Source organism: Canis lupus, chromosome 21 (genome assembly GCF_011100685.1).
Source record: "Canis lupus familiaris isolate Mischka breed German Shepherd chromosome 21, alternate assembly UU_Cfam_GSD_1.0, whole genome shotgun sequence".
Lineage (NCBI taxonomy): Eukaryota > Metazoa > Chordata > Mammalia > Carnivora > Canidae > Canis > Canis lupus.
Window position 1 is genome coordinate 1,879,096 of NC_049242.1, and position 25,149 is coordinate 1,904,244.

A 25,149-nucleotide genomic window follows, 5' to 3' on the forward strand; every position below is an offset into this window, starting at 1 on the left:
TGAAATTTAAAATATAATTCTCTTAATTAGTCAGGGACACTGATATGGCTTATTTGCTGATTTGACTATAAACTTTAAGCCATCTCTGATTCCAAGTATACTGCATATCGTTTTCCTTTTGGCTGCCCTTCATTTTTCTACCATGTCTGGTTAATTTGAACTTTAAGAAGTCAATTTAAAGGCCATGCTTTTGGATAACATTTCAGTACCGGCCATGACTGAACAATGCGTCCAGTCCTGTGTATATTCCATAGAACCCCGTAACCTCACATAGCCCTCACAGCTATGTTATAAGCATCTTTTTTTTTTATAATAAGATATAATAGAAATGTAGTATTTTGTAAGTTTAATGTTACAATGTGTTGCTTTGACACATTTACACATATTGCAATAAACCTCTTTTCAATTGTCTGATCTCTATCCCCAGATTCTTCTCCTTGAAAGTAGAGATTCTATCTTGTCTGACATTTGTATCTCTTTTGCTTAGTACAGTGCTTCCACAAATTAGGCACTATTTTTATTGAATTAATTCAATATTTATTCAATATTCAAATATTTATTGAATTCAATAATTTATTCAAGTTCAAATATTTATTGAATGGATTTTCTGTAAGAAAATTTAAAGGAAGAATTTAGGGAAAATAATTCTAAGTATAGTTAGACATTTAAATTTTTCTAATCTTAAGCTTTATTTTCTGTCTATTGGTATACACTTGGTATTTTCTTTAATATTTACAAATTAAAAAAATTACAAATTTTTAGCTTGATAATTCATAGGATCAGAAATGTGCCCTATGTCAGCAGAATGAAAAGCACCATGAGATTTTATGCTGCTGAGAGGCTGGGTTTCTCTTGCTTGGCTTTTCGATACCCACAATTTGATATGCCACATATAGCTTCCCTAGGATTTCTGCTGGTGCTAAATGCTGGGCCATCAGTCTTTCAAATGAGGCATGGAGTTAACTATTTTAAGTATAGCCCTTTATTCACTTCAAGTTTTGTGTGACAAAAGCTCAGAAAAAAAAAAAAAAAAAAAAAAAGATGCTTTAAAATCCTGCTAAGCCACTGCCTTCACTCTGAAGGCAAAATATTTCTTAAATTCCAAAAAGCAGATAAGATTTTTCCAGTGTTATAATAAAACATTACATCATAGGAGAGTGTATATGGTTACTGTTCATTTAATGTTAGAATACTAAAATGCCTATTTTGAGGGGATCCCTGGGTGGCTCAGCGGTTTGGCCCCTGCCTTCGGCTTGGGGCGTGATCCTGGAGTCCCGGGATGGAGTCCCACGTTGGGCTCCCGGCATGGAGTCCCACGTTGGGCTCCCGGCATGGAGCCTGCTTCTCCCTCTGCCTGTGTCTCTGCCTCTCTCTCTCTCTCTATGTCTATCATAAACAAATAAATAAATAAATAAATCTTTAAAAAAATAAAATGCCTATTTTGAGAGAAAGTTAAATACAAGAAATTCAATAAAAGAGTTGTAGGGTCCAATATGGATAAAATAAACAATAAGCACAAGAAGTAAGAACGATTATATTTAGCCTTGAGGAGAGACCTAATGCTTAAAATTCTAATGTTGAAAAATTCTTCTCATCTGTTAATCAAAATGTATACTATAGATTCACTTTAAGCATTTGCAAAATACTTATGAACATCTATGTGTAATACAAAATCATTAAAGATTAAAATTTCTTAGGGCTCAGAACTAATCCAGCTAAGCTTTATTTCTTAGTATTTTACCTATTGTAGGCTTTCAAATCATGAAATATTATTATTTTTTGAATCTATAAAACTCATGCTAATAAAAGACCAAAACATTTATCAGACACTTTAGGCCAATATCACAGAGTTCATAAATTAAAACATTTCATATTTGGAGTACCCCTTACTTAAACTTCATTTTGATCTAAAAAAAGTATGATAATAAATAAAAATATCCTATTGTAAAAGATAAATAACAGGGTGTCAGTTTGGGAAGATGAAGAAATTGGAGATGGATAATGGTGATGGTCGCGTGGCAATGAGAGTACTCTTATTGATACTGAATTTTAAAAATAGTAAAGTGGTGGGATGCCTGGGTGACTCGGTTGGTTAATCATCTGACTTTAGATTTTGGCTCAGGTCATGGTCTCAGGGTTGTGAGATCTAGCCCCACTTTGTGCTGTGCTCTGGACATGGAACCTGCTTAAGATTCTCTCTCCTTCTCTCAAACCAAAACAAAACAGGTAAAATGGTAAGATGGTGAATCTTATGTTATCTTTATTTAACTACAATTAAAAAAAAAAACTAAGAGGATGTCACAGAAAAATGTGGATTATCATGAGGGTTAATTTGTTGCTTATTCACATATTATTTTTCACAAAATCAAAATAAAATGTTTCTATTTTGTGAGAAATTTAGAATTTAATATATGCTATACTGAGCTTGCACTAGGAATATCTTAGATTCCATATAAATATTATTAAATTCTGAAATAGTCTTGTAATTATTTGCTTTAATAAAAATACATTACTTTTAAGAATTTATAGAGTCCCAGTTTTGATAATATTAAATGGGACAAATGTGACACTATTACTACAATCATTCTATCTGCTATTTTGAGCTTTCTTGTTTGTCCATTTGTTGGCATTATCATAGGCTATTAAATGATTTCATAAGCCTTAACTGAAATACGTATAAATTGTTTTCTTGTTGCCGTGCATACCCATCTGGAATGCACTGTAAATCAGACTCATTGTTTATTTCAGACTCTGACAACATATACTATGGTAGATTAACCAAATAATTTATTATCCAAACCCAGGTATTTTGAGAGTAAAAGGAGAAGTTATTGTTAATTATGCTGTAATAAAAATGAACAGAAGCAGTCTCAGCTAAGCCAGAGTATATGGTCACCTTATTTATAGGCTCACATTTTAAAAGAACTGATGATAAGATTAGTGACTTTAGCTGTCTTTAGTAAATCACTATGATTGAAAAATAATAGTAACAACAGGGATCCCTGGGTGGTGCAGCGGTTTGGCGCCTGCCTTTGGCCCAGGGCGCGATCCTGGAGACCCGGGATCGAGTCCCATGTCAGGCTCCCGGTGCATGGAGCCTGCTTCTCCCTCTGCCTGTGTCTCTGCCTCTCTCTCTCTCTCTCTCTCTCTCTGTGTGTGACTATCATAAATAAATAAAAATTTAAAAAAAGATTTAAAAAAATAATAGTAACAACATATATTGAATGAAACTTTGTGTTGAAGATAGAGATTTTAAAGATATTATTCATTTCCTCTTCTGCTAGGTGCCAAAGAACTGTTAAATATGTATCTGCCTTCACATGGAGGTCAAAGGGCAGATGAAGGTTAGACACATGAAAAAGCGAGTGAAGGATCAAAATGGCTAGTATATTTGCACAATAATTCGCACATGAGATCATTATTCATAAGTTCAAGAAATGAAACTATGTTGACCTGTCATGCTCCTACATTCAGTTAGTTTATAATATAACAGCTTTATGGAGACTATGGAATTTTCAACGCTTGTTATTCTAAATGTACCTCTGCCAAGTTTAGATTATGGTATGAGACATTATATTAGCTTCTATAATTACAGAAAAAAATGATTTGGACTCTCTTGTTGAGGAACTCATTCTGTAGTACAAGATTCAGAAAAGTAAGCTATCGATGAACAAAGCAGGTGATAAATTTTGTAATAAAACTATGCGTAGGGCATTGTAAAAGAACTGCTAGATTTGACTTATTTTTCTCTCAATGTTCATTTCGACTGGTTGACTAGTCCCAGTGGATTCATTTGACAAATTTATCCATCCTTCCTTTTGATTTGTCTTTATGTGTTAAGTCTCTTTCTTCCCAATGACTAATGCACAAGATTAGGGTGATAATATGTTGATCTAAATATTGCTTATCACATCAGGAAAATGTCTTGTAAGGCTATAGACAACCAACCATTTTATAGGTTGTCATTGATGAAAATAAGAGAGGTAGAATGCATTTTCGAAGGACAATTTTATATTAGTCTTTACTGAAAATTATTTTTGAATCTTTTATCTATTCATATAGTTCAACTTTATAAAAATTTCATGTCTTCAGAAAATAATGGATAAATTACGTATGTTTCGTTAAGTCAAATCATAAAAGGAATATCTGTACCAAATATTCACTGAAAATGTACTATTATCCTTCTTAGAATTATACTCCATTTATAAATAAACATTGCCACCAACCTGCCTTCCCCTAAATAATAATTTGTGTTGTAGTCAGGATGTTTCTGAAATACAAAACTGATCTAATCATACTTTTCTCCTTATTTCCTTCCATTTTTCACGTGATGAAATTTAGCCTGCTTAACATATCTTATAAGGTACTTCTCCATCATACCTTGAGTTACTGCCATACAAAACGACAGTCCTTTTGAAAGGCCAATTTTAGTCTTTTTTAGTTCTAGCTTCTACCATTCTTGAAAGGCACTTTATCATCTTTATGTGTCTGCCCACTTACTCATCCTGTGTCTGTTTTTTTTCTCACTCCATCCAATAATAGATTTCTCAATTTCTTTCCCTCAATTCTAATTAGATTCTTCCATATATTTTCCTGTAGCAATCTCCTACTATCTATTAAATGGTTTTATAACATCTTATTAGGTTGTTAAAAATCCACAAAGACAAATATAGTTAATAATTGGTACTTGTAATCACAGAGGCTTACCAGACATGATCATCATAATACTGGGAAGTATATGCCATTATATAACCACATTATAAATGGGAAAACTGAGGTTTAAGGATGATAATAAATTCAAGTCACATAGATAGCAAGTGGTAAAGCCATAGTCTAGCGCCAAATGGGTTCACTTCAAAAGTCTAGATTATTTGCCGTTTTTAATGACATGTCTTCTTTGCCATTTTATTTCTGATGTTTGACACATTAGTCATAGGCAAGTGTTAGAGAAGGCAGAACTATGAAAACATATCAATAGAGATCCTTGGGGTAATGAAATGATTTTATATCTTGACAGTCATGATAGTTATAGAAATCTGTACATATGATAAAATAACAGAACTAAAACAACACACACACACACACACATAAACAAACATACACAAAAAGTGCACTTAACAAAGATGAAATCTGAATAAATTCTGTGGAATTTACCAATGCCAATTTTTGGTTGTACTCTTAAACTACAGTCAAGTAAGATGTTACCATTAGGGGGGACTGGGTGAAATAACTTCTCCATATTATTCTTTGCAATTTCTTGTGAATCTATGATTATTTCAAAGTAAAGAATTCAAAAATAAAATTTAAAAAATCAGTAAAACAAATCAGTCTCAATAATTGGATTTTATTATTCAGAAAGAGAAATATCACCACTCCTAAAAAAAGATGGGAAAATTTTGGATTATCTTCCATAAAATCATTAATAATAAATAAGCTACTTTTAACTAAACTTTATTCTTCTTTAAGAGATGGGTTCTACTAACTGAACTTGAGGTTAAATTATAATTTTGAGGGGAAGGTGGTGGCTCAGTTGATTAAGTGGCTGACTCTTGATTTCATCTCAGATCACAATCTCAGGGTCTTAGAAACAAACCTGTGTGTTTTTGTCTCCATGCTGAGTGGAGAGTCTACTTGTCCTTCTCCTTCTGCTCCTTCCCCCACTCATGCTCTCTCTCTCAAACAAACAAAGAAATAAAATAAATAACAATCTTTAAAAAAAATTCTAATTTTATGATTTTGTAAGAAACCTATTAGCAAGACTTAAAAATATTTCAACAGCAATAGTCAGCTAATTTAAAGAAGTCCAAAAGTCAAAAGCACAGTGAGAGAAACATTTTAAATAACCAGATTTTCATTTGCCTTATAAAAGAAGAAATAATATAATATAATAATATATGTAATATAATAATATAATAGTTTCATTTAGTTATGCCATCTTAATTATCAACTAATTAGATTCGGTAAGTTGGCTATTCTTTCCTTATTAACTCCTACTATGTCTCTCTTTCTTATACATGTATATATGTATGCATGTATGCATGTATGTGTAAGCATATGCATACCTCAGAGATATTGTGGGAACAACTCTAGACCACCAAAATAAAGTAGTTACTACAATAAAGTGAGTCAAATTAATTTTTTTTGGTTTTCCAGTACAAATAAAAGTTAAATTAACATAATAGTCTATAGTTTAGGAAGTGTGTAATAGCATTATGTCTAAGATAACAATGTTCACACCTTCAGTAAAAATACTATTTTTCTAAAAAATGCTCACCATCATCTGGGCTTGCAGCCAATTGTAATCTTTTTGCTGATGGAGGGGTTTCCCTTGATGACGATGGCTGGTGACTGATCAGGGTGGTGGTTGTTAAAAGTTGGGGTATCTATGGAAGGGTTTTTTTTCTTTTTAGTTTTTATTTTCAATAAGCTTTCAAATTTAACTCCAGTATAGTTAACAAGCAGTGTTGTATTAGTGTCAGGTGTACAATATAGTGATTCAACAATTCTACACATTACTCACTGCTCATCATGATAGGTGTACTCTTTAATCCCCATCACCTATTATTACACTCATCCCCTACTCATCTTTACTCTTGTAACTATCACTTTGTTCTTTCTAGTTAAGAGTCTGATTCTTGGTTGTCTCACTCTTTTTTTTTTTTTTTTGCTTGTTCCATTTCTTAAATTCTACATACAGGTGAAGTCATATGGTATTTGTTTTTGTTTCTCTGGCTAATTTATTTCACTTAGCATTATACTCTCTAGATCAAATTATGCTGTGGACATATGGCAAGATTTCATTCTTATGGCTGAATAATATTCCATTGTTTGTATAGGATCTTCATCCATCCATTTATCAATGGACATTTGGGTTGCTTTCATAATTTGGCTATTGTAAATAATTCTGCAATAAACATGGGGGTGTATATATCCCTTGGAATATATGGAAATTCTTAAAATAAGACCACAATAAAATTTGTTACATTGATTGATTCTTCCTTTTGCAAGCTATTCCTCTGTAGCACACAATATTGTTTGACAGTGGAACTTCTTTGAAAACTGGAGTCAGTCCTCTAAATGCCTGCCACTACTTCAGCAACTAAATTTGTGTAATATTCTAAATTCTTGGCTATCAATTCCACAATCTTCCCAGCTTCTTCCCCAGGACTAGACTCCATCTCAAGAAACCATTTTCTTTGCTTATCCATTAGAAGCAACTCCTCATTGGTTAAAAATTTCTCATGAGATTGCAGCCATTAAGTCATATTTTCAGGCTATATGTCTAGTTTTAGGTCTGTTGCTATTTCCACATCTGCTATTACCACTTCCTCTAAAGTCGTGAACCCCTCAAAGTCATCCATTAGGGTTGCAATCAACTTCCTCCTAACCCCATTAATGTTGTCATTTTGACCTTTTCCCATGAATTACAAATAGAATAGTGAATCCTTTCCAGAAAGTTTTCAATTTACTTTGCCCAGATCTACCAGAAGGATCGTTATCTATTAGAGGCATGATCTTAAGAAATATGTTTCTTAAATAATCAGATTTGAAAGTTGAAATGACTCCTTGATTCATGGAGAATGGATGTTATATTAGTAGGCATGAAAACAGCATTAATCACATTGGGTATCTACATCACAGCTCTTGAGTGACCAGGTGCATTGTCCATGAACAGTAATATTTTGAAAGGAATATGTTTTTGAGCAGTGCCTCTCAGCAATGGGCTTAAAATGTTAGGTAAATCATGTAATTATTGAGGCTATGCTATTTCATTTAAAGCACAAGCAGAGTAGATTTAGCCTAATTCTTAAAAGCCCTAGGACTTTTGGTATGGTAAATGGGTATAGGCTTCAACTTAAAGTCACTAGCTGCATTTGCCCCTATGAAGAGAATAAGCCTGTTTTTTGAGGTTTCAAAACTTTTAAGCTAGGCATTTACTTCTCCTCTCTAGCTTTTAAAGTCCTAGATAGCATCTTCTTCCAATAGAAGACTGTTTTGTCTACATTGAAAATCTGTGGTTTCGTGTAGCCACCCCCATGAATTATCTGAGTTAAATACTCTGGATTATTTGCTGCAGCTTCTATATCATCACTTGTTATTTCACCTTGTGCCTTTATGGTATGAAGATTTTTTTTTTCTTTAACTTCATGAACCAACCCCTACTAGTTTCAAACTTTTCTTCTGCAGCTTCCTCACCCCCTCAGCCCTCATAGAATTGAAGAAAGTTAGGATATTACTTTCAATTAGACTATGGCTTTAAAAATTGTGGCTGGTTCAATCTTCTGTGCAGACCACTAAAATTTTCTTTGTATCAGCAATAAGGCTCTTTTGCTTTCTCATTATTCCTGTGTTCACTGGAGTAGAGTTTCTAATTTCCTGCAAGGACTTTTTGTTTGAATTCACAGCTTGGCTAATTATTTAGTGCAAGACACCCAGGTTTTGGCCTATTTTGGCTTTTGATATGCCTTCCTCGTTAAGCTCAATCACTGTTAGTTTTTTGTTTAAAGTGAGAGGTGTGCAGCTCTTCCTTTTGCTTGACCACTTAGAGGCCCTTATAGGATTGTGAATTGGCCATTTCAATATTGTTTCTCAAGAAATAGGGATGTCTGAGGAGAGGGAGAGAGATGGAAGAAAAACAACTTGGTGAAATAGAAGAACAAACATAATTATCAGTGAGGTTTTTTGCCTTTATGTGGCATGTGGTTCATTGTGTGCCAAAACAATAGCATAGAGACATCAAAGATCACTGATCATGGATCACTATAGCAAATATAATAATAATATAAAGGCTTGAAATATTACAAGATCATTGAATTGACACAGAGGCACAGAGTGAGCACATGCTGTTAGGAAAATGCCACCAATAGACTTGCTTGAAGTAAGGTTGCCACAAACCGTCTATTTGTAAAAAGCATGATGGACACAAAGTGCAGTAAAGGGAAGCACAATAAAACAAAGTGTATCTGTGTATGTGTGGCGTGTGTGTGTATCCTATAACCACAATTCTTAAAAAAGAAAAAAATAAAAGAACAGGCTTACATCTCAGCTTTTTCTTCAGAATTTAATGACAATTATAGGCTTAGAGATTCTTTATAGGGTGATACTTTATATGACTATTGGCTGTCATTTATTACTAATATAGAGTGAAGCATAAGAAAATAAATGAGGTACAATAGGATATATTTCCATCATTTCCACAGTTCCATTCTCACAAAGTAGATATTTCTAATTTAACTCCTAGACTATGGAATAAAGCCTGAACTAGTGGCCAAGGAAACAGGCAGTTGAGTCCAGGAAACTGGGAAATGGCACAATGGGTACCAGATCCCTTCCCACCCTCAGCCCACAATACATCTTGTTACCTAACACTACTAACGACCACTAATTCAACACAATGTTTTTTTCTTTCCTTAAATTTCTAGGGAATTTAGCTGATGCTCTCTAAAGTCAGGAGAAAGCTCTAGCTAAGAGTCAGGACATCTACTTCAGCTGTTTGTTCATACTCATACTATGCTAAAAAAAAGTATGAAAGCTTAAATGAGGGAAAAAAACATAAATAAACTTATATTTCCATTTACTTTATATTATGTGTTCCACTATTAGGAAATGATTCCAAAACTGAGACATGATATGACATCATGTCATTTTCCTACATGACAAAGGAAATCTTGGTGGGTGAACATTCTATGTATAACATAGAATTGATATATAAAAACAAGCACATAAAGAGCATAGTGCTTATATCAAAACATGGAATTATATCTTGTTAATATATTTGGATATAACACGATTATAGGGAAAGTGCCTTGCTCAAATTTTTCTACTTACAGGAAGTTTATTTCAATGAACACTAAATAAAGTAATATTTCAAACGTATGAAATTTTATTGCTGATCTTCTGAAAATAGAATCACATCTGTGTAATTCTAATAGATTTCTATAATTATTCTATGATTATAACCATAAAGAAAACAAAACTCATGCAATATCTTTTAGCTTTCATTCCAACATTTTTAGCAAAATTTGGAGATTAAAATGAAACCTACAGATTTACAAGTAACCAAACACAATAGAGACTAAAAAATAACAATCTATTGTCAGTCCTCCAACTTTGCTTTTCTCTTTCAACAGGATATTGGTTATTCCAGGTGTTTTTATTTATTATTTGATGTTAGAATAAAAGTATAATTTTCAATCCCCTTTGCTCCCTTTCTTCAGTATTCTTTTTCTCTCTCTTCTGTTGCCAGTTACCCTATTGCCTGGTTTCTTGCTTGTCTTACTTTATTCTTGCTTTATTTATTTATTTATTTATTTATTTATTTATTTATTTATTTATTTATTTATTTATTTTGTAATCACCTCTTTTGACTTTGTTTTGTTCTTACTGATTGTACCTGTGGACAACATGGCTGTGGACTAATGACCCTGAACCAGAACTCTGGCCCTACTTTGGCATCCAGTTTTCAACCTTCCTGAAGTCTAGTAGGCTCTGATACCTTGCCATTTTCTTGAACTCCAAACTTACACACTTTTCCGATTACAGTCCTTGACTTGTTTGTGTCTAATGCTCACCATTATTCATCTACTCCTCCTTTGGCACTCATATGTCTACTTGCATGCCAACCTCTTTACTTAAAATATTAACATCTCCAAAGGCAATGATTTTGTCTTAAACATTTTGACTCCTCATTGTGTGTCAGAATGTCTTTCAAATAACAGATACTTACTAAATAGTTGCTAAATATTATGAAATAAATAACTAATTGGATGTATGAAATGTATGTTGACAAGATTATGATAAATATCTGACAAAATTTTAATGCCTATTTTTTTCAGAAAATAAAGAGTATTTTTCATTTTGTAAAGGCTGCATTTGAGAGCCAAGACTATTGTATTGTTGATTTATGAAAAACTCAGTATCCTTTAGATCAAAAATATTCCAAAAAGCTAGAGAGGATAATATAAGTTTAATGAGTAGATACTTTAAAAATGTTCAATGTACCAAGAAGGAAATTCTATAGAAAGTTTACATATTTTTTTTAGGAGTTCAAAAAATATCAACTTTTTACCTAGTCCATCCAAAGCACCTAAACGTCAATGCTATCTTGAAGCATCTCCTATTTATTGCCTATAAACCTTGTAATAAGTCTGCCAGGGATGCAGTGGTACTTCCCCTCTCCAGATGAGAAGGAAGATGGGAGCAGAGGGATAAAGTTACTAGTCTTGAATCCACAACTGGTAAGTGGGAGAGCATTTCCAACACAGGTTTATCGGACCTGAAAATCCTAAAGCCTACATCTTGCTTCAAGTAGAAAGAACACTAGTTTTGAGATCAGGAAACTTGGATTTGACTCTGAGTTGTGTAATTTAGTAGCTTTTTCAGTTCAAACAGTCTCTTTCACAATGATGAAATTAAGTTTCCTCATAGTTAAAATATCAAGTAGTCTAAATAATATGATCTACCTTTCAGTGTTTCTATAAGGACTGAGAAAATATTGTGGCAAGTGCCTGCTTCATAGCAGTCACTGAAGAATGTTACTGATCTTCTTTGAGGGTTATGGCTCTTGTATGTCCTTGAAAATGCAGAATGTAATAGCGGATATGCAAGACAACTCCTGCTTCCTCTGTCCTTTACTTTCCCATATGGATAAATTCCATGAAGCACCTTTTGTATGATAGGGTTATAGAAATCTGTTATCCATATTTGTAAAGAGTTTAAAGGTTTTTTGGCTTTCTGTTTGTTTGTTTTCCCTCAGTGTTTACTAAGAGTCATAGCATCAAAAGGTATAAAGCTGCTATCCTGGACCATTGGTTACAAGCACAACTTTCTTGTCTATCATTTTGCTTCCTGCTCAGATGGAGCTATAGAATAATACTGTTGGGGAAAGAAAGCAGGTTTCTTTTTGTAGTAAAGATCATGCATATCTCCTTCCACCTTTTAACTGCTTGGATTGATTTTATTATACATAAATCATGAAAGAGTTGAAATTGTCAGATTCATAGATATTTAATAGGACTACTGATTTCAATATAGTTTTGCTTGAAAAGAAATAGAACACTAGTCTATTTTCAACTAAATACTGTCAACTAAAGACTCTATTAATAGTACTTTTAGATAATCTAAACTAACATTTATATTATATTTAGCTTTTCTAAACTGTCAGATAAATACAAGAACTGTGATTAATTTTATGACTTTAGTAAGATTTATCTCCCCTGAGTCAACCTGATAAATTATAGCTGTATATATTTTACTCCAATGAATTATACCTGAATTTGGGATTTCTAAATAGTGGTAGGTTTAAACAGCTTTTGGAATGTATCTGTTACTAAACTGACTACATTTTAAAATGCAATATGCCATAGCTCAGCATTCTCTTGATATACTTTTAAGGGTTAGAGGACTCTTGTGATAAGACATACCACGAATATGAAGAGACAGATGTTTTATTTCATAATGTTGATGAAATAATTATTTCATAATATTTTATTTCACAATGTTGATATTCGAATAGAATTTTTTATGTGTGAAGCCACAGCAGCATCTATAGAAAAATGAACGTCTGCATGGGTTGTGTTTGCTGGTGCCACAGAACATAAAGATTTAAAACAGCTTCATAACCTTAAAGAAAGCAGTGAGGAACCACAGTTTTAAATGTTAACTATGGAGAATCAAGTACATTAATGAGCATTTTCAATCACGTGCTCATGTGTACATACTTGGGTACTGACAATTGTTTGCCAAGTGCCTCCCCTTCTCTAGGGCCAGGGCCTGGTTCCTTACTGCTCTAACAATCATTTGTACTTCATTTCATAAGCCATTGTATTCCCTGTCCCTGATACATGCTACCTTGGGAAAATGTCTTAGACTGTTCCATTACCCTCCTAAGAGGGTAAGCCCTCTTCCTTTCCTTATAATTTTCCACGTGCTTTCCATTATTTCCTTACATCCAGCCCCTGGAATCCCTGCTTCATTTTTTTTTAATTTATTTTTTATTGGTGTTCAATTTACTAACATACAGAATAACACCCAGTGCCCGTCACCCATTCACTCCCACCCCCCGCCCTCCTCCCCTTCTACCACCCCTAGTTCGTTTCCCAGAGTTAGCAGTCTTTACGTTCTGTCTCCCTTTCTGATATTTCCCACACATTTCTTCTCCCTTCCCTTATATGCCCTTTCACTATTATTTATATTCCCCACATGAATGAGAACATATAATGTTTGTCCTTCTCCGATTGACTTATTTCACTCAGCATAACGCCCTCCAGTTCCATCCACGTTGAAGCAAATGGTGGGTATTTGTCATTTCTAATAGCTGAGTAATATTCCATTGTATACATAAACCACATCTTCTTTATCCATTCATCTTTCCATGGACACCGAGGCTCCTTCCACAGTTGGCTATTGTGGCCATTGCTGCTAGAAACATCGGGGTGCAGGTGTCCCGGCATTTCACTGCATCTGTATCTTTGGGGTAAATCCCCAACAGTGCAATTGCTGGGTCGTAGGGCAGGTCTATTTTTAACTCTTTGAGGAACCTCCACACAGTTTTCCAGAGTGGCTGCACCAGTTCACATTCCCACCAACAGTGTAAGAGGGTTCCCTTTTCTCCACATCCTCTCCAACATTTGTTGTTTCCTGCCTTGTTAAGTTTCCCCATTCTCACTGGTGTGAGGTGGTATCTCATTGTGGTTTTGATTTGTATTTCCCTGATAGCAAGTGATGCAGAGCATTTTCTCATGTGCGTGTTGGCCATGTCTGTGTCTTCCTCTGTGAGATTTCTGTTCATGTCTTTTACCCATTTCATTATTGGATTGTTTGTTTCTTTGCTGTTGAGTTTAATAAGTTCTTTATAGATCTTGGAAACTAGCCCTTTATCTGATATGTCATTTGCAAATATCTTCTCCCATTCTGTAGGTTGTCTTTGAGTTTTGTTGACTGTATCCTTTGCTGTGCAAAAGCTTCTTATCTTGATGAAGTCCCAATAGTTCAATAAACCTAACCAAAGATGTAAAGAATCTATACCCTGAAAACTATAGAACACTTCTGAAAGAAATTGAGGAAGACACAAAGAGATGGAAAAATATTCCATGCTCATGGATTGGCAGAATTAATATTGTGAAAATGTCAATGTTACCCAGGGCAATTTACACGTTTAATGCAATCCCTATCAAAATACCATGGACTTTCTTCAGAGAGTTGGAACAAATTATTTTAAGATTTGTGTGGAATCAGAAAAGACCCTGAATAGCCAGGGGAATTTTAAAAAAGAAAACCATAGCTGGGGGCCTCACAATGCCGGATTTCAGGTTGTACCACAAAGCTGTGGTCATCAAGACAGTGTGGTACTGGCACAAAAACAGACACATAGATCAATGGAACAGAATAGAGAACCCAGAAATGGACCCTCAACTTTATGGTCAACTAATATTCGATAAAGGAGGAAAGACTATCCACTGGAAGAAAGACAGTCCCTTCAGTCAATGGTGCTGGGAAAATTGGACATCCACATGCAGAAGAATGAAACTAGACCACTCTCTTGCACCAGACACAAAGATAAACTCAAAATGGATGAAAGATCTAAATGTGAGACAAGATTCCATCGAAATCCTAGAGAAGAACACAGGCAACACCCTTTTTGAACTCGGCCACAGCAACTTCTTGCAAGATACATCCACAAAGGCAAAAGAAACAAAAGCAAAATGAACTATTGAGACCCTGCTTCATTTAATGTCAGGTGTTACAATATGTTTCTTTAGAGTTCTTCTACCTCCTTTCAGGAACTATACTTTACTTTCACTTGATAATACAGCAGGTGTCTAACAGAAGCCCACTTCCCAAATAATGGAAGCCTCAGTTCTTATATACCAGTTTAAATTCTAAACCATGTTTAAATTTGTCTTCTAGTCTTTGAATCTGATTATAGATCTATCTGGTAAAATAAAATGTGTTCTATAATTCATTTCCACCTTCCTTAATAAAATCATATTTTAGATCTCATTATTTTTTATCATCATATTTATGTCCAAGACTGGTCCTAAATTTTAGAGTGGGACTGAGAATCTGTACCTGGGTGAGAAATAATACCAGCTACAAAGAATAGGATGTTTTAATTAAGCCCAGAATCAGACCAGTGAATTTCACATCAGTGAAATTTTCCTGGTTGACAGATTAGAATGATCATTAACAAGATCCCAACACCTTAATATTTTAGAGTCAGTTGAAATTTAAATGTGTTTAATGCTTCAGCATGTCAAATATCATGATAAGTGCATTGCACATCTTAGAGAGAATTAATATTTGGACCTTAGAATAAGATTGCTTAAGCTTTTCCACTTACTATCATTGCATTGAATGAGTAGCACTGAATGAGTAACCAAATCTTAATTTCTTCATTTGTATAAAAAAGATAATAGTTCAATTGACCATATCGGTATGTTATAAGGATTAAATAAGATAACATATGTGAGTAAAATTGAGAACCTTAAGAAAGCCAAATAGTAAGCAGTGAAGCCAGAATGGTAATATTGTGGGGTTTATTTTTTCTGTTTTAAGAGTCCGTGTTCTTTCTATTATAATCTTTTATGCAATACAGACATCACCTCTGCAATACTTCTGAGAGATGGTGATATACATCTTGTCCCAACAATCCAGTTCTTAACCGGAAAAAAAAATATCTGTCCCTAAATTCTACTTGCTACATCAGCTTGAAACAGAAATATGAACCAATTCCCTTTCTTTGTACTTTTTCCAAGGATCAATTCCTAATTTTCTACTTGGGAGAAGTTCCCTCCCGAACTTTTCCATATGTTCCACAGTCCCCTGAATATAATGACAACTATAATAAGCATCTAATAATAACCTAATGTGAAATGAAAAAGTACCTAGATAGGCAGGGTCTTTCTGATATGTACAGATGTTACCTATAATCACTGGCGTTATGAGAATCCCTTAGTCAGGTGCTTAGTCTAATTGCTTACCACTCATTTCTTTGAGTCTGTGTATCTGTTTCTCTGTACTGTATTTACGGTTCTTTCTCAAATACAAAGAGCATGGATTCTTAATCATGTACCAGGTAATTACATTCCAGGTAATTCAGTGACAGACTATCCACCTGGAATGTTGCACAGCTAATTCCTGGACTTAGAGTCAATGACTGCCTTCCCTAATTTTGTAATTATTAGGAAATTTTTGCCCCTATATCTCACTGTCAGTCCCAAACTATCTAGACCTGATTACTTGCTATTTGGATGACTACTGATCATTTGATTTCCATCTGCTACCATGGACATGAAAAACATCAGCATGAAAGATGGGCATAACTTGATATAAACAGCCCTCAATGAAGTTAGAATATGGGTAATTCATACATTGATGTTCCTAAGACTGAGCATCACATGATATACGTGAACTACGTAATACGTACCTAATGATACCTGGCATTATTGAAGATAAGCAATACACCGTTGTTTGTTTGTTTGTTTGTTTGTTTGTTTTCCTTTTTTTCCCTCTTTGTTGTCGTTCATGCACTCTTTTTTTGGGTACTTGACTTGCCTTGCACCTTTTAAATAGTGATATTCATATTTATTTTGGCCTAACTTAATCTTGAAGTTTTAGAATTTTACATAATGTTGTCAGCATTTCTGGACTTCTGACTTCTCTTTTCTCTGATTTGGCCTTATCCAAATGCTGCCTGAGCCAGTGTTAAATTATGATTCAGTGTTCTCAAATCCCAAATTAAGCACTATGGAATATAATTTGTTGCTGTCAATGGACAAATCATTAATTATCTTTGTGTATAATTCCACAACTACATGCATAGTATCTAAGGAGTAAACATGGGAAATTTGGGATTATAGAGCTATGACAGGTACACATATAAGAGGTGATAAACACCCCACCAGAAATCAGTATTTCTGGAGAATGTAATATCTTTTAATATTCACTGCTACAGAGTTATGTGTCCAAGATCTTTTTTTTCACAAAAGTATTTCAAAATTCCAACTAAAGCACTTTAATTTCATCAAGTAAAATTTCTATACTAGATTCTCATGTAGAAAGTGTATTATTAACATTTTCATGTGGATACTTTTTTAGAACTTCTGGATCTAAAAGAATATGCTTCTATTGAAACAAAAATAGTTATTAGATATATCCTTTAAATTTTGCTGTGTGTTTTGATGCTCTTTTTTTGTTTTAATGTATCTTCCATATATCTTTATTTCTTTACAGATAGCTGAGAATTTTAGAGGAAAAAAAGACTGGGACTTCAAAATCACACAGAAGAGATGCCTTCTAGATAGAAATCAGTATTGTAATATTAGGCCAGTTTACATATGTAAAGTATGAATAAACAAAGAGCAAGAGGACAAAAATGTGAATGCTACTTGGATTTTTATATATTGATTGATCTAAAATAATTCATTCTAAGATATTTGTATCATTAGTCATACCAATGTCAATTCCAGGAATAAAGGTGGACATTTGGGAATAATCATGTCAAACTGACATACAAAGCTTAAGGACAGGCTTAAGAAATGGAGCTGCATATTCATCAGTTAGAAAGGAGAATAGCATTGAAACAGATTTTAACAGGTCATATTGTAATGTTTATTCCCACTGCAAAATTATAATACTCGTACAGTTCTATGATCACCACTTAATGAATATGCATAACTATTGCCTTAAGACTTAACACTTACCTAGAAGTACACTGCTCCAGTTATAATAATCTATATACATATATATGCATAAAGATGAAAAATTTAATTGGGTAAATTCACTGCTTTTTATTAGTTTGCTAGGGCTACTGTAACAAAGAGCAACAGACTGAGTGGCTTAAAAAATTGAAATGTAGTATGTTGCTGTTCTGGAGGCTAAGAGTCTGAAATCATCATATTCATTGGGTTGGCTCCTTCTGGGGTGGTGAGAGAAGTGTCTGTTTTAGGCTTCTCTCATTGGCTTGTAGATGGCTGTCTTCACTCTGTATCTTCCCAATGGCTTTCCTCTATGCATGCCTGTTTCTGTGTCCAAGTTTCCTCTTTAATTTATAAAGATATGAATCATGCTGGAATTAGGGACTGTCCTAATGAACTATTTTAACTTGATTGCTTCCATAAAAAAAAAAACAAACATATTTACAAATGAGGTCACATTCCAATATGCTGGGGGCTAGAACTCCAAAATATTTCTTCTTGGGGAACACAATCCAACTCGATTCACTACCTTTACTCCCTCTTCTAACCCTGTTGTTTTGGTATGCTTTATTCTCCTTGCTGAGAAGTTTGCTGAACAAGTAAGCAAGGCATCAGCCCGCAACGATTACCAGTAACCAAAGATTTCCAACTCCTAGTATGCAGCTTAGCTGCTATATAGGGTAACATAGATTCATTAAATATTTTATTAAAACTTAAGACTACTTTCAGTAAATGATACAATAGGTTTGTAGGGGAAAGTTTTGAGTTCACATGAACCTTTGAGATCATTTCATTACATTGCACAAACCCTCTGCCAGATATTCTCATGGTGTAGTGCTAGCTAGACTATGTGATGCTCTATCTTAGTTATAGTTCATTTGCACAAGATTTGTTTCCTTATAATATCATTATTATATGGATGGGGTTCTCAACTGGTATAACTAGAAATTGTGCCTGATCAGTATATTTTCCTCTGGATCTTTTGCTCTTTTTATTGAAACTTTGTGCTCTTGACTCACCTCATTCTTTAGGTCTTAAGAGTATAAATACTGAGCTTTCCCCTTAAATATCACCCATGAGTTCAACAAGTTAATTAATTCTATTTCTACCCACTAAATGCATTTCTATTCTTCAACAAAAATGTTTTTCCTCTTGGGACGCCTGGGTGGCTCAGTGGTTGAGCGTCTGCCTTCAGCTCAGGGCGTGATCCTGGAGTTCTGGGATGGAGTCCCACATCTGGCTCCCTGCTTAGAGCCTGCTTCTCCCTCTGCCTGTGTCTCTGACTCTCTTCTTCTATGTCTCTCATGAATAAATAAATAAAATCTTTAAAAAATGCATTTATCTTTTGATTAATTACTCAATAAAGTAAGTAATAATAGAAGCTAGAGGTAAATATATAAAATGAGACTCATATTTATTAAACATGAAGTATTTCTACAAGAAATTCTCTCTAACTCAGAGTAATTCTCTTGTCTGCATCTCTTCATTTATCTACATGATATATCTATTATTATATTCTTGATAACTCATATTTTATCTAACAAGTTGGGAACTTGTAATATTTAAACCACTTAGTGTATAGGTTAAACAACTATGCATTTTGTAAATATAGTAATGTCATTTGCCTAAAAGGGTATAGGACATGGTCTCTATCCTTAAATAAATTAAGTGTAAATGTGTGAAGTTTACATATAAACATAAATAGCATATGCAGCTTTGGCAAATGCCTGGCCCAGAGAGAAAGCAACATGACAGTTCAGAGAGGAAGCCAGCAAATGTACTGAGGAAGATCAAGAAGATTTCCATGGAGACAGTAAGACTGATTAATCTCCATAGGATAAGACTTGAGGAAAGAGAGATTTGAGGGTGTGGTGTTAGCAAAGGAGAAATACAGGTGGGTTGTTTAGCAATGTGTTTTGGTGAAGAGTTGATGTGTAATAGATCTGGAAAGATAGTGGTAGAAATTCCTGTGGAATTTTTTAAATATCAAGTGAATTTAGATTATTTCTTACTAGCAAAGGACATCTTTGAGTAAAGTTTATAGGATCTTTTCTATTATCAATCTGTAGAAGATCCCTCCGAGGGAACAAACTATCAGCGGGAGATGAGACATCCAGGGAAAAAGAAAAGTAAGTGAGCATAAGAGAGCCAAAAGAAAAAAAAAAAAAAAAGAAGAAGAAGAAATATATATATATATATATATATATACACACATATATATTATGTTTATATATCTTATATTATCACATATATTTATACATTATATATAAAATAGATATTAACATATAAATTTATATATAACATATATAAAATATATTTTGTATACTATATATTCTATATATAAAACATATAAATTTATTTATTATTAAATATATAAATATATTAATATATTTGTGCATTAAATTATAAATTTTATATGTATATTTTATGTGTATTATATATGTAAATTATATAATATATGTGTATATATACATATATATATTAAACCTGATGATTGACTAAGTTACTTTGAGATTATAAAGTAGAAAATATAAGAATGGGTAAGTTGCACTTTCAACATGTTGGATAAAAATCAAAACTAAGGATATAATTTGAGAATAAATCACAGGCAGTTAATAAATGAAGTCAGAAATTTATTTATCAAATTTTATACCTATCAAGTGCCAAACCTGGAGATTAAGTGGGAAATAAGATAGACATGATCTTTGATGTTTAGCTTAGCACGGAAGACAGACACATACAAAGAGTAAATAAGTATTTGGCAGAGTATATACAGAAAAAAGGCACTAGGCTGATTACCCAGTGACAATATAGGAGAAATTCAGTGTCAGGAAAACTATGTGAAGAGTTTCTTGGTGATCAAAAGTGATCAACTGGGAAAACAACAACAACAAAAACCTTTGAACTTCCTGAAAACATCTCTCTGGGTTGCTTTTAGTTTAGTTTAGTTTTCTTATTTCTATGCTAAACAGAATTTTTCTTAATATGCACAGCTGGGAAAAGAAAAGAGAAGCTAAAATTCCTTATTAGAGATCAGAACTTATTCCCAATGGCAATGGAGTCTTTCTCATTAAGCTTATTTTAGTCTCTCTTCTGTCCCATTTTATAAGGAGGCAAAGTAGAATGATACAGGGTACAAAAACTCTGCCTTGATCTTATATGATGTAAGTAATGTGCCATTTTTATCCCTTTCTGAGATGGAGAACCTTCCTTCAAATCAACTAGATATTTCAACACTGGTGGAGAACTCTTTCTATGAGATTGCTTGACAAATTTGGCTTCTGCTTATCTCCCTCCTGAGCTGATTCGTTAGTTGCAGAAGGCTAGCTGAGGATTCCAGAATAAGGTACCCTAATCCTCCTGGGTTAACTACTCATTCCATGGGTTGAGGAGGGGCAGTTTGTCCTAGAAAACTGGGGCAGATGATGATGTGTACTGACTGGATCCTTAGCTCACTTGTGCTCAGGCAACATTTGAAGGCGACAAAGTTAGTCATTGGCCTTACTCTTACAATTTAAACCTAATTAACATGAACTGTAATAATGACTATGCAAATAATTAAATGTACTACATTAATTTGTGGTAGGTTGCATTAGATCACAATATTCTATTTCAGAAGGGAACATGAACTTTCTATGCTGGTCTTAATTTGCTTACATAGAAAGTAATTTGTTGACACATTTAAAATTTAGACAAATTATGCTTTTTTAAAAATCATTCCGTAAAAGCCAATCTTAAGTCCTATTATAATTGGGAAGATTTTTTTTCTCCCTAATTTTAAAGTAGTATAAACCTTGTGGAGTTTCCTTATTTATTATCTATTTTTATTGATTTCTAAATGTTTTGTAAATCTGTCATTTAAAATTTTGGATTTTAAACTTTTGTCAAAGTGTCTGCTTATAAATCTAATAACACATCATTAAATTCACTGTAAACTTCTAATAAATTTTTTTTGTATGATTGAGAAATTGGAAATGGCCACCTAAGGATCATGAGAAACATTTGAACATAGGACCTGGTCTGGTATAAACATACTAACATTGGTATTTGGTGGAAAAGAAAGCAATTTAATATGAGATTAAAATTGCTTTCTATATAATTAGTATAAACTATCTTTCTTTACTATAAAATATATAATGGAATAACATCTGTGCCTTTTAGGACAAAACATGGTATTTGGAAATAACATGAAAACAATCTCAGCAGCTCTTTCTGCCCATGAGTCCTATTCCTGTGCTTTAATGAAAACAGCCTTTTGAAGCACCTGGATGGCTCATTCAGTTAAGCAGCTGACTCTTGGTTTCAGCTCAGATCTTGATCTCAGGGTCAAGAGACCAAACCCACATGGGACTCTGTGCTCAGGGTGGAGTCGGCTAGAAATTCTCTCCCTCTCTGCCTCCCTCTCTGTCCCTCCCTTCACTCATGTGCACAAACTCTCTTTCTCTATATATAAAATAAATAGGTAAATAAAATCCTTTTAAAATCCCTCTTTTTGCATTCCTGTGCAAAATCTCCTGTGTAATAATCTCAAAATGAAATGTTATTGAATAGGCAACTAACATTTTATATCAGTTTTTGTTATAATGTTTTGATATGTTTATAATAAACATATCATAAAATTGTCTTCTATAGTTACACATTGATTTGTAGCCTATAAAAAGTGGAAACACTTTTAAAAAAAATCAACTCAGTAAAATGATTATAGGGGGTTATTATGGTTATCTAAAAAAATCCAATTCTCAATGCTTCCAGAATGTAGATGTCTTATGTATATATAAAAAAAAATCTCAAAATGACCAATTGATATTTAAGGGTATTTATTTAGACATAGTTTGTGTCAGCAGGATACAGTGGTCTCCTGCTTTGAAAATAATTAACCTCAGCATTTCACAAGTAGATTCGAAGTGTAACTATGACTAATAATTTTTATTTTCTTAGCTGTTACCACTCATAACTTAATTGAATTCAATTTCCTAATCTTATTTGATTAATAAAGGATGCTATTAAAGGTATATATACATATATTTATACATATATATATGTCTCACAGGCATATTTTTGAGTTTTATAGCATTTTAAAAATCGACTTTAACATTTATCATGGGTAAAACGAAATACATCATTGCAATCCAGTAAAAATGATGTTTTCCATATATATTAAAATGTGAATTGTTCCCTAATGTGAAAGCCTTAAAGTTCTACGGTAGTATTAGTAATATTTTATGATCACATATAATGTGATGAGGTGAAGTATCACCTAGACATGTCCTTTCTTGTTCCCTAAAGTTATCAGCTCTCTCTTTCCATCTGAGTGCTAAATAAGAAATGATGGACTTCTAGCTCATTCCTAAGGCGGGGAGGGGGACCTACATTTTGGATTCTAATTTTTTTAAGTGCCTTTTCAAAGTGCACACTCCTCTAATCTTCCACTAAGATATTGATGTAGGAACAAGTTAGGGGCAGACGGGGCTAGGTAGGGAAGGATAAGGGAAAGGCCCAGAGTCAGGCTTCCAGGAATCTGTGGGTTCCCATAAACCCCAAGTACACCAAAAAGCCCCAGGGTCAGCCTCCTACCCATATAGAGATAAAACAGTAAAAACAGAAAAAATAAACCTGGCTCCCTAGCTCCAAATTGTTAGGGAGTATCCCCCTTAATGGCTACTAGACTCACAGAAACCCCAGATGTAGAGAAATGTTATGGAGGAGATACTAACCAGAGAGAAAGGGACACCTTGTTTGTGCTCATATTTACAAAGAAACATCTTGTTTGTTACAAGTCCACCATATTTGTTCTAAATATCTATCCTGATATGAACAAGAAATTTACCCATAAAAGACAGACAAAAGTCCTCAGTGGCAACCCTGTCAGAGCCCTTCTCATTTTTGAGAGCTTTCTCTATATCTCTCCATAAACTTCTATCACTTTGTTCACTCTCTGTTGTCTGTGAGATTCATTCTTTGACTCCATGAGACAAGAACCAAGCTCTCCCATATTAAGGAAGCAAAAAGGACCCCTCTCTCTGACACACACACACACACACACACACACACACACACAGATACACACACAGAGTATAAAAGGGCCTGCAGAATAGAATTGGTGTAAATAGCTTTAGAGAGCCATACTTGGACAGTCTAAGATTATTATCCTTGGCATAGCTTCCACAGTAGGCAGGGATATCTAGAAATAAGGAAGACGGCCATCAGGCTCACTATATGGATTTTTCCCACCAGAGGACTCTCCAGACACATTTTTTTAAAGATTTATGAGAGACACAGAGAGAGAAGCAGAGACACAGGAAGAGGGAGAAGCAGGCTCCATGCAGGGAGCCCGATGTGGGACTCCATCCCAGGACCCCGGGATCATGCCCTGAGCCGAAGGCAGATGCTCAACCGCTGAGCCACCTAGGCGTCCCTCTCCAGACACATCTTTTTTTTTTTATTTATGATAGTCACAGAGAGAGAGAGAGGCGCAGAGACACAGGCAGAGGGAGAAGCAGGCTCCACGCACCGGTCTCCAGACACATCTTAATCGCTCAGAATTGTAGGTAAATACTAGAAAGAGACAGGAGATTATCACAGCAAGGAGAAAAACATCAAGGAGAGCTTCCTATTCCTAAAGCATGGAAGTGACCTAGGAAAGAATCAATGGTCCAGAGACTCAGACAACTGAGGAAAGATGCTAGAACTTTCAGTGGGTCACCACTCCCCTGCCTCACTTGAAGAAACCAGCCAGAAGTGGAAAAACCCCTAACAGCCATGGGATAGATCACCTATTGAGCATCTAGAGAAAAATTGTTGGTCATTTTTCTGTATAATTCCAGGCAGCTAGGAGGAAGTGGCCGATGGACACATGAGGAACACCTTGTACCACACAGAAGGGCCAGGACAAGAGGCTACATGAGCTGCAAAGTTAAGCATGTGACAAACCACAGCTGGATAGAACCAGTGCCAATACGGTTTCTAGCAATCGGTGATTGATTACCAGTTGGTAATTGAGCACCAACTAAGGAAAATGTTTTCCCTCAGAGCATCCTAAACATAAACAGAGACTCCACTCCTTATAAGCTATCCTGTTCACTTTTTGGGTGAGCTTGAAGTCTTGAAAGTTTAGAGTCAATAACAAAAAGGTAAAGGTTAGAAATAGTTAAAATTTCTAAATCTCTATTTGATATTAAACTATTCAAATCTGAAGTGACTGAAAATATTACTGGAGCACAGTGAGTTTAACGGATTTGTTGAGAATTAACCACTTGACACAGGAGGAAATTGAAGCTTCAGAGCTCAACAGTTCATGAAAATCAAACTTTATATTTGCTTATATCTGGCTATATAGATGTTCAATTCTACTTATTACTTAAATGAATCATGCTATTGTGTTTTTAAAAATATATACAATAGAAGATACTTCTAGATGAGAAACCATTTTGTTTTTTAAGATTTTATTTATTTA

The 25,149-nt window shown here is 34.1% G+C and overlaps 1 protein-coding gene and 1 long non-coding RNA gene across 6 annotated transcripts in view; one reads left to right on the plus strand and one right to left on the minus strand.

The window, feature by feature from the left end:
- Positions 1 to 25,149, minus strand: part of CNTN5 (contactin 5) — a 1,277,333-nt gene that overhangs the window by 666,530 nt on the left and 585,654 nt on the right. The gene's annotated exons all lie outside the window — the stretch shown is intronic.
- The window catches only part of LOC102154240, a 97,895-nt gene that overhangs the window by 11,515 nt on the left and 61,231 nt on the right, over positions 1 to 25,149 (plus strand). For 3 of the 4 annotated variants that reach the window (XR_005375406.1, XR_005375404.1, XR_005375405.1), the window contains exons 2-3: positions 19,766 to 19,825; positions 20,894 to 21,042. This is a non-coding gene — a long non-coding RNA (uncharacterized LOC102154240). Of the gene's footprint in view, positions 1 to 17,232; positions 17,377 to 19,765; positions 19,826 to 20,893; positions 21,043 to 25,149 lie in introns of all 4 variants that reach the window. The other variant, XR_005375407.1, reaches the window with a different exon arrangement.